The sequence below is a fragment of the Lissotriton helveticus genome, chromosome 5_1 (assembly GCF_964261635.1).
Source record: "Lissotriton helveticus chromosome 5_1, aLisHel1.1, whole genome shotgun sequence".
NCBI lineage: Eukaryota > Metazoa > Chordata > Amphibia > Caudata > Salamandridae > Lissotriton > Lissotriton helveticus.
In genome coordinates this window covers 584,978,966-584,989,880 of record NC_136065.1, presented here as the reverse complement: position 1 = coordinate 584,989,880, position 10,915 = coordinate 584,978,966, and positions in this window count along the sequence as shown.

Below are 10,915 nucleotides of genomic sequence, written 5' to 3'. Positions count from 1 at the left end.
TAAATCACTGGGCTGCCCATTGGCACTTGTCAGATGCATGGCGTCACCGTAACCCACATGACAGGATATACTCTTAGTTTTCGGGGGGGCACGGACTCCATGTGCGCCTCGACCACTTCATGGTGTCTAATGATCTCCGTCCGAGCATTTTACGATCCTCTTATTTGGGACAGGCACACTCAGATCATAATCCGCATATATTAGAGGTGGGATGGGAGGATGAGGTACCGCCAATCCCCATGTGGCAACTTCAGCCATATGTCCTACTTGATGCACCATTTCGGGACTCCCTGGCCACCAATGTGGCTCAACACTTTGATGATAACGCGGGCACCGCCGCGACGCTGTTGGTGGAGTGGGACGCCCTCAAGGTAGTGGTTAGGGGTCATTGCCTGTGTACACAGGCTGGCATCAGGGTACAGCTGGAAAAAGACATTTCTGCACTAGAGAGACAGCTGGCAGATCGAGAGGAAGAGGCGATTGAGGGGTCCCGGAGACGACTAGATCATTGTAGAGACGAACATGCACGATTGCTGGAGAGGCTGCGATGCCTCAATTATGCTGCGCACTCTGCGCGGACACATCACATGGGGGATAAAGCCGGAAAGTTGTTAACGTGGCTCATCCGTCAAGAAGAGTCATCGACCCCTATCACATCTGTGCGTACGACGTTAGGTAACACAGCATACACACAACGTGACATTCACGCCGCGTTCATGGCCCAGTATCAGGGCCTCTAGAAATCTCGGGCGCAGGCCACACCCTTGAAGATACAGTTGTATCTAGAACGGATAAAACTGCCACAACCCACACATACACAGAAAGAAGACTGGAATGCCCCTCTCTCCGGGGAGGAAATACGAGATAGCGTATTCTCATTATCCAATGGGAAATCTCCAGGGCCAGATGGATTACCAGCGGAATTTTACAAAGCCTTTGTGTATATCTTAGTGCTGCAGTTTCTGAAGATGTATGAGGCCGCTCTAGATATGTCCACACTCACTGATACGCATAATGAGGCACTGTTAGTTTCCCTCCTGAAATCTGACAAAAACCCTGAATCCCTAGGGTCCTATCGACCGCTGGCGCTACTTAATACTGACTATAAAGTCTTTGTGTCACTACTGGCTAGAAGGCTCTCACCTTTAGTGAAAACATTGGTACATCTAGATCAGAATGGTTTTGTTCCTACCAAGAATACCTCACTGAACCCCGTTGTTTTTTTCCGATACAGCAATACGCTCTCCATAGATGGCCTCTCTCTGGTTGTCTGGTGCGTGATCTAGAAAAGGCCTTTGACTCTTTGGAATGGCCCTACCTGGCAGCGGTGCTCACTAAATATGAGCTTGGGGACCACTACCTAAGTATGATCCAGCTACTATATCAACGCCCTACTGTCCGGGTCCGTATTGGCAGGCTCCTATCTGATTCCATCAGAGTAAGGCGGGGGACACGCCAAGGTTGCCCGCTGTCCCCGCTGCTCTTTGCCCTGGCCATGGAGCCGCTGGTGATGCTACTCCGTAGTGAAGGTGAGGACTGGGGCATACCGCTGGGGGACGGGACACATTCTGTGTCCCTCTAGGCTGATGATTTATTGTTGTATGTCCGTGACATTTCTGCAATTCCTGCGTCCATAGCAGGCGTCTTAAGGACCTTTGAGGTGATGTTGGGCCTTCGACTCAACTGGGCTAAGTCTGGAGTGTACCCCTTTGATGCGCGCATGGAAGAGATGGACGTGTGTATCAACGACTCACACCTTCCGTGGTGCCCAATCACTTTCCGATATTTAGGGTTATTTATTTACCGGACACCCAATGATTTGCTGGACGGCAACTTAATGAAGGTGGTCTCAGCAGTGCGGGCCCAAGTGCAGTTCTGGAAAACGCTCCCGCTAAATGTTATGAGTCGTATCACCTGCTGAAGATGATAGTCCTACCCAAGTTGCTATACTACTACTCGAATCTCCCGGTCTATGTCCCAGCCAAAATCTTCTGCGAATTGGAGAGTATGTCCCGAGACTTTATATGGAACTAGCTTACCCGTTGCACGTTGCTGCGATCTCCGAAGAAAGGAAATTCAAGGAAACTCGTTATGATAACATTCAATTTACATTGTGTCATTTTTATTGAAACTTATTCATTTTAATATGGAAAACATTTCAAAGTGTCGTTTTAATTCTATTTATTTATTCGAGTGCTTGTGGATACACAATTTTTCGTTTTTCCGTTTGGTGCGTACATCAGTATTCGAAAGATTATGAGGGCCCTGGGGGGCCGATATTTAAAAAATGTTTATGCCAGAAACCTTCGCGGAGTGTACTCAACAACTTCTCAAAGTTTCCTAGCGATCGGATGAATGGTGTTTTAATTCCACTTATTTATTCGAGTGCTTGTGGAGACACGATTTTTAGTTTTTCCGTCTTGTGCGTACATCAGTATTCGAAAGATTATGAGGGCCCAGGGGGGCCGATATTTAAAAAAAATGTATGCCAGAAACCTTCGCGGGAGTGTACTCAACAACTTTCCAAAGTTTCATGGTGATCAGATGAATGGTGTAGTAATGCATAAAGGACAAACAGACAGACAGACATACATTTCTTTTTATATATATAGATAAGGGCAGGCCGTGTGTTGCGCTGTGGAAATTACATGCAGTTCCCAACATGTAAGTGTACTATATAGCTGCCCAGCTACAGTGGGTAACGAAGTGGCTAAGGGACAGCTATTTGGAAGACATGGCAACATTACAACAGCCGTTGACTCATACCCAAATCCATCATCTGTTTCATCCTGCGGCCAAGTCCCTACGTCCGACTCAGCTACACTTGGGGTTAGCATATAGATGTTACAGGAGGAGCCTGCATCTCACCTGCGCGATTCTTCCATACGGCCCAATAATACCACTCTTGGGAAAGCCAAGGCGGAGAACGGGTACTTCTGAGGCTCTCACACATTGGCGCATGCCTGGCATAGACACTCTAGGAGACCTATATCGGGACGGTGCGCTATTAACATTCGAGGCCCTAGCAGACGGCCCTGGCTTACCTGTAGGACAATTCTTATTACACGCCTCTTTAGTAAGGGCCTTGTCGACTCTTTGGGGAGATCTAACGACTGAACCCCCGTTGCACTTATTACTACGGCACCTACCTCATGGGGGCAAGGTCACACATAGTTCATTGGCTGGTGACGGCATTACATACGCACACGCTGAAACCAATGACGTCCCTCCGTGCCTGCTGGGAGGCAGACCGCGGCCAACCTTGGACTGACAAGGAATGGGGTAATATCCTGGCCTGCCCTAGTTTTTTACCGAGAAGTTCTAAATTCAAATTAATACAAACTTACATCTTACACAGGGCGTATCTCTCCCCTGATACAATTAACAGATATTTCAAAATTGCTACTTCTGAGTGCCCGCGCTGTCGACAGCTTGATGCGGACTTACTACATATGATATGGTTCTGTAGTTCCCTCCAAAGCTATTGGCGCGAAGTCACCACATCCCTAGCGCTCTGCACAGACACATCCGTACCGCCATCATGGGAGATTTGTATATTGGGAATTTATGTAAGGACAATAAAAAAAAAGTAACATCACGGTTTAGAGACCTGGGCTGATAGTTGGAAAATGCCTGATTACAAAAAGGTGGAAACACTCAGATCTCCCTGAACCGATTAGCTGGAAGAGATCACTTACGATCTGGGCTCAGGCGGAAAGGATGATGCTACCCAGGGAGGAAACAGCAGGGTTACACAAATTCCCCATTGCGCAATACTGGGACACTATACTCTCAGCACTCAACAATGAGAGTGATGGGGACGTGGATGATGCTCACCCTGTTGCCACATAAAGCATCTGCTAGTGGTCCCGGTTCACGAGAGATGCAATATCAGCAGATGAAACTCACCTACTGTTGGGAATTACAGTATAGTTGTATTCTGATGTGGAGAACCCCACTCCCCCTTTCCTGCCAAAATATCCATCAACACAGCACTGACTCTCAGACTTTCTGTGGGTTCGAACCCCGGCCCGGCGCACTCCTTCACTGTGAGGGCAGAGATACACCGTCCTATACATAGACCAGCAAAGATTATTATATTTCTCCATTAATGATAGCCCTCATATTCTTTTGTTTTTGAGTTTAGTATGTTTTTAGTTGACGTTTATTAGATAATGTATGTCTTATTGGTGCATCCCCGTCTTCTCTCCTTCTTTACTATTGCGAAACACTTATGTTGGGTATAGAAGCGAATGTACATCAATGTTCACTGTGTCTACTGCAGGGTGGATGCTGTATATTATTGCATTATTTAAGATGACCATGTCAAGACATAGAGCTAGTGATTTCGACTGCGAACTGGCAATAGGGGTGCAGAAGAGCGAGCAGGCAATCATAGCAACACAGGGTTTACCATTTGCTGATGCTGTATGTGGGCATTTTGACACACGCTGGTTATGCCTATGTACTGTATAGCGTTAATCTACACAGTGATTTAACACAATTACTTTATGCGGACCTATATGTTGTTCTTTATTATTTTGTATTGTCATGCAAAGTGTATTGAGAAGAATAAAAATTAAAAGACAAAAAGCAATAAAGATATTTTTTTTAATTAAAAAATGGGGGCTGATAGCCATCAGCCGGGTGCAGCCCCACGCAATTACAGTCTATTAACTTATATTATGTGCAACAGCATTATGTTCACAGTGTCAAATGTATGCCTTTGATTTGCATAGTTGCAAGGTTGTGTGTCAAAGTGTTTGATCACTTAGACCTAATTCTGCACAGGTGTTTTTTGTGAATAGAATTATTTCCAAATGTACTCAAGCCAAGTCAAATATGCTTTATTCGGTGCAAAATATACAGCCATAAAAGCATGTACTCATAGTAGGAGAATTCTTCATGTGTTAACTTTTCCAAATGTAGTTTACTGTGTGCCAGAATATACATTATATATGGGCTGGAAGGGCATGGGGTACTTACCACATCTTGTAAATACCCCTAACCTAGGGAGCAGCATTTTGGGGGCATGATACCTACTATTCCAAGGTTTCCTCCTAGAGATGGAGCATATTTGTCTTTCTCTAGGCCTTTTCCTCAGATACATTTCTGTCGAAATCTGTCTGGAAAAAACTGCAGTGTGGGAATTAACACTTAGTTTGGAATGCCAATCAATGTCCAAACTCCTGCACAGGGATCAGACTTTCAGCCCAGCTTATTATCAAATGCAAAAAGAACAATTGATGGACAGAATGCAGAACAATGTCATATATTCACCCCAGTGCAGAGATCTGGGCCTAAATCCATCTTTTTTCCTCTCTATGCCATTCCAGTTTGAACCCAGCCATATGCAAATCAGTCTTGACTGTGCGCCCAATAGGAACAGTCCAGCCCAAACTGCTAGGCCAGGTCCTCCCTAGACTGGAAACAAGCAACTTAGGACCGGTTACAGGGTTTCACCCCTCATCAGCAAGGATAGCTTGACTCCAGTGGCATGGAGCGTACTGGACCCATATTTGGGCATAGCCGTCCCTCTCAGGGTGACAAATGCAAAAAGGACAATTGATGGACTAAATGCAGAACAATGTCATGCAATCACCCCAGTACAACGATATGGGCCTAAATCCAAAGTTTTTTTGCTCCCCATGCCATTCCAGTTTTAACCCAGCCATATGCAAATCAGTCTTGACCCTGGCCCAATGAGAATAGTTCATCCTGCACTTCCAGGCCTGGTCCTCCCTAGACTGAAAACAAGCATCCTAGGACTGGTTTTGGGGTTTCACCCCTCATTAGACACAATAGTTGACTCCAGTGGCATGGAGAGCACGGGACCCATGTCTGGGCATACCCGTCCCACTTGAGGCTTTGTCCATTATCTCCTTTTGTTTGCTTTTTTCGCCCTAAGTTTGCAGGGTATGCCCAGACATGGGTCCCTTGCTCAATTTGCCACTGGATTCAAGCTAGCCTGGCTGATGAGGGGTGTTGACATGGCTTGGCAGTTCGGGCTGGACTGTTCCCATGAGGCACCGAGTCAAGAATGATTCGCATATAGCTGTGTCTGAACTGGGGTGGCAATGGGGCATATGAAGGTAATTTCCATTTTGCGATTCTCAAATAGCGATTTTTAAGGAATCGTTATTTGAGAATAGCAAAATGTAATGTAGGTAATAATTCGCAATTGTTTTGCGTATCTATAACATTCCTTATTTGCGATTACCAAATTGCGAATCGCAATTACGGAATGAGTGTCCCATTCATTCCTATGGGCCAAAAGGCCCATAGGAATGAATAGGGATACATTCTCAAATTTGAGAATCGCAATTCCTACCTACATATGCCCCAAAAAGAGCTAAAGAACGATGATGATTTCAACTCAGATCTGTGACTGGGATGAGTGTCTGAAAAGTTTCAGCACTCCGTCCCTCATCTTCTTGTGTTTGCTTTGTTTGTCCTAAGTTGGCATGGTATGCCCAGACATGGGTCCCTTACTCACTTTGCCATTGGAGTCAAGCTAGCCTGGCTGATGAGGGGTGCTACCCCGAAACCCGTCCCAGGATGCTTGTTTCCGGTCCAGAGAAGACATGGCTTGGCAGTTGTGGCTGGACTGTTCCCATGACGCACAGGGTCAAGACTGATTTGCATAGAGCTGTGTCTGAACTAGGGTGGCGACGTGAGCTAAAGACTGATGATGGATTCAACCCAGATCTGTGACTGGGAGTGAGTGTCTTAAAATGTTCAGCACTGCATCCAACATCTCCTTGTGTTTGCTCAGCTTATTATCAAGGCATTTGAGAATTGGACCCTTGCTTTTGCTATATTGCCAAGTTGAATTTTTGAAAAAAGACAAAGGTTCAACAAGATCAGCTTTCATCCTTATTTCCACTATTAGGACAGTGCAAGCTACACTAATAATTTAACATTTCAATATTTTATAGGCGTGGTTTGGTCAGTCATAGAGTAGAACTTCATTACTAAGAGATCCACTCCTGCCCAACCTTAAACAGTATACTACGGCAGCCAAAGATGCTTTTTTTGCACCTTCCATGGCAGCAGAGAGTGGCTGACACTTCAGCGCAGCTGACCATCGTTGAAACACTATGATTTGTCCAGATTTCTACAGTAGACTGAAGTGGAGGCAACAATGGGCATTGGTGAAAGCATTGGTGAAAAGCATTTTGGATCCCCCAAGTAGCTGATAACACAGTCTGCTTAAAGTACACTGCACATTCCTACGATATCTAATAGCGCCTTTTTCAGCTTTCTGCGCAGGTGGGGGAGTCAGAGACTTCAGCATGACTTCCTACTACCATGGTCCCTTGCTGGCTAGTGATTGCCAGGACAGGGAACATAGATGAAGAAATTAGTAATATCAGTGAACAACACATGGCATTTAAGGCAGCTAGTTGACCTGTATCAAATTATTGAGGACAGTCTGGTAAGGACAGTCCTGATAGAATCTCTGTGCAAACTCTGGTAGCTATGGCACAAGCAAGAGGCAATCCTAAGAGAAGTGCATGTCAAGTTCAAACGGTGCCAACAATTTTAAGGTAAAGAACACAACACACAATATAATTCCCAAATTGATTTGAAAAAGAAAAATAGATAAATAATAATGTTAAAAAAGTCACAAAGACATTCATCAAAGGCTAAGGGGAATCAGTGATTTGAATTTTTAAAGATTTAAGGTGAAAAGTACCTATAAAATGTAAAAGCCCCATTGAAAAACAACAATTCATGGTTGAGCATGAGGATGACATCCTCCTATCTTTGACAGACCCACATGACTCATTCCCCTATTGATGGCCAGGTTTGACATATTTAGGAAGATTGTGGGCTTCAAAGAAATGTGAAGTACTTACTTTGAATGCCACCAAGGAAGAGGAGCCAAGACTAAACAGAGAACATCAATCATCCTAAATGTCAGAGTTGATTATTTACTTAGGGATCCAATTAGCTTGCATGATTAATTTTATCACCTAGCTTCACAGCTGTTCACTGACAGACAAGGTACAGATTGGATTATAGCAAAGGCATTTGACTGTGTGCTCATGACTTGATTGCATGGCAGTCGTCAAAAGGATTCTGTTCCCAAGGCAGATAATTGTCTCGCAGACACACCCCCTTCTGATCACCCCAGAGATCCTACGTTTGCACGAGAATTTAATTAATAATTTAATTTGGCTGGTAAGCATACAAGACTACCTAGCAAGCAACTTATGTTCAACCAGCAGCAGGGGTGCTCGGGGTTCCAGACTTTTTTCTCTACTGTCAATTAATGCTTCTTCAGAATATGGTGGAGCGGTGAAGTGGGGATTGTAATAGGCATTGATGCTTTACAGACCACACACTTGTGGGTGGCTCACACCAGTGAGTGAGTTCTGTGAATCTTAATAGAAAGGCACCTCAGGGGGTTCTACTTATCCCTGATTACCATGTTTTTGATAGTGATATGCGACAAAGTACACATCTTCTTTGCACTCACCACTTTTCCCTCACCCTTTTCTCTAACTGAGAGTAACCAATACTTCATCCTGATCGGCCAAGACAAGATCTTTGAGATTTGAAAATTAAATGAAGGCTGGGAATTCAGAGACATGTTTATGAATGGTATTACGAATCCCGTTGGTCAGGTCTAGTTAGAGATGAGAAGGAGCTCCAAACTTAGCCAACAGAAGAAAAAGTGGGAGCTATTCACGCTAAAGCACCAAAGATCGCGGCAATCGTTACACATAGCGAAACACAAGATACATCACTGGTACTGTTCCACAGTGGCCTTGCAGGTTGGGGTAGACTCCTCAGATAGGTTCAACAGAGTTCGAAGAGATGGAGGGCATGCTCCTTTATGTTTCTTGGAGATGGCCTAATGTTGGCTAAATATTCGGAGGAGGTATCCACAGACACGAGTAAGTAGGCATACAACAGCTGCAGAATGTCAATGCAGGGTCAGGTATGGAAGATGAACCATCAACACTAGTTTACTAATCAGAAAGCAGAAAAGAGAAGATCTAGCAGAAAAGAGAAGAGCCAGCAGTTTATGCGGATCCTAAACCTACTTGTGGCCAGGAGGGATTTGATAAAAGTGCAGTGTTTCTTTCCTCAGATTACTTATGAATTTGGCTACTTGCAATGAAATGTGAGAAGGGCTAGGGACCATTTCATTGTATGTTTGGCGTTCGATAAGATGAAATAATGTACTCTATGATTGCTGCCGTGTTCCACTAACAGATTGATGCAAATTTGCTGCAGTGGATTTGAGCACACAGAACATTGCCATTCTGTGTACTGCAGGAAGGGTTAGAACCACAGTCAATATCCACTACACCACCCACTTCAACTTTTTTCCTGATAATTCTGCTTTGGTGACTAAGGCTATTGAATACCCATAACATTATTCACATGATACAGCACTACCAAAAAGACACTTTCACGCAGTCCTCAGCAAAAAGAGTACACATGGGTCTCTATGCGTTGTCTCACTTAGAGAGTGCAGTCATTTGCACTAGGGAGTACCCTCTTTACAATGACATCTGGCTCCATACAACCAATCACAGACTGTTGGCTGTGCTAGCTGATGGTGGCTTTCCCCTGGCATCAGGTGATTGATTGCTGTAGTCTACATCTCAGAATGGCTGATTTTTAGATTCTTATAATTAGTATCAGATACACTGGAGACAAAAGAAATACAAATAATATCATGTTAGTGTATTTCATAATAACGCTTTTCAATTTCTCTATTGCTACAATAAGTGTGCTATTTGTGTAATTGTTTTCTATATATTCTGCACTAATTTAGCACAAACCAAAAGCCTTTAGGAGTACTAGTGCTGATGTCTTGTGTGTCTGGGCACTTACTAAGGATTAATGAATGATAGTAAAAATATGAAGATGGGGTAAAAATTAAAGAGCTATGGGCGACTCTAATCAAGCATTCATGAATGATGGTGCAAATCTGACCCTGTTTTCAGGGTTATTGATTGATATTTCTGGTCCAGAGAAGACCTAGCTTGGCAGTTCGGGCTGGACTGTTCCCATGAGGAACAGGGTCAAGACTGATTTGCATATGGCTGTGTCTGACCTGGGGTGACAGATTGAGCTAAAATAAGATGATGGATTCAATCCAGACCTGTGACTGTGAGTGCGTGTCTGAAAAGTTTCAGCTCTCCGTCCATCATCTCCTTGTGTTTGCTTTGTTCACCCTAAGTTGACAGGGTGTGCCTAGATGTGGCACCCTTGCTCACTGTGCAACTGGATTCAAGGTAGCCTGGCTGATGAGGAGTGTTACCCAAAAGCTGGTACCAGGATGCTTGTTTCCGGCCCAGGGAAGAGCTGGTTTGGCAGTTCAGGCTGGACTGTTCCCATGGGGAACAGGGTCAATACTGGTTTGCATATGGCTGGGTCTGAACTGGGGTGGCAAAGTGAACCAAAGAATAATGATAGATTCAGCCCAGATCTATGAAAAAGGGTGAGTGTCTAAAAAGTTTCAGCTCTCCATCCTTCTTCTCCTTATGTTTGCTTTGTTTATCCTAAATTGGTAGGATATGCCCAGATGTGGGCCACTTGCTCACTTTGCCACTGGATTCAAGCTAGCCTTGCTGATAAGGGGTGTTACCCCAAAACTGGTTCCAGGATGCATGTTTTCGGTCCAGGGAAGACCTTACTTGGCAGTTCGGGCTAGACTGTTCCCAGGAAGAACAGGGTCAAGGTTGATTTGCATATGACTGGGTCTGAACTGGGATGGCGAAGTAAGCAGATTCAACCCAGATCTGTGACTGGTGGTGAGTGTCTGAAAAGTTTCAGCTCTCCATTCATCATCTCCTTGTGTTTGCTTTATTGAGTGATGATGTACATTCAAAATGCACTAAGGATTACTGATTGATAGAACAAATGTAAACATGCACTAAGGATTATTGAG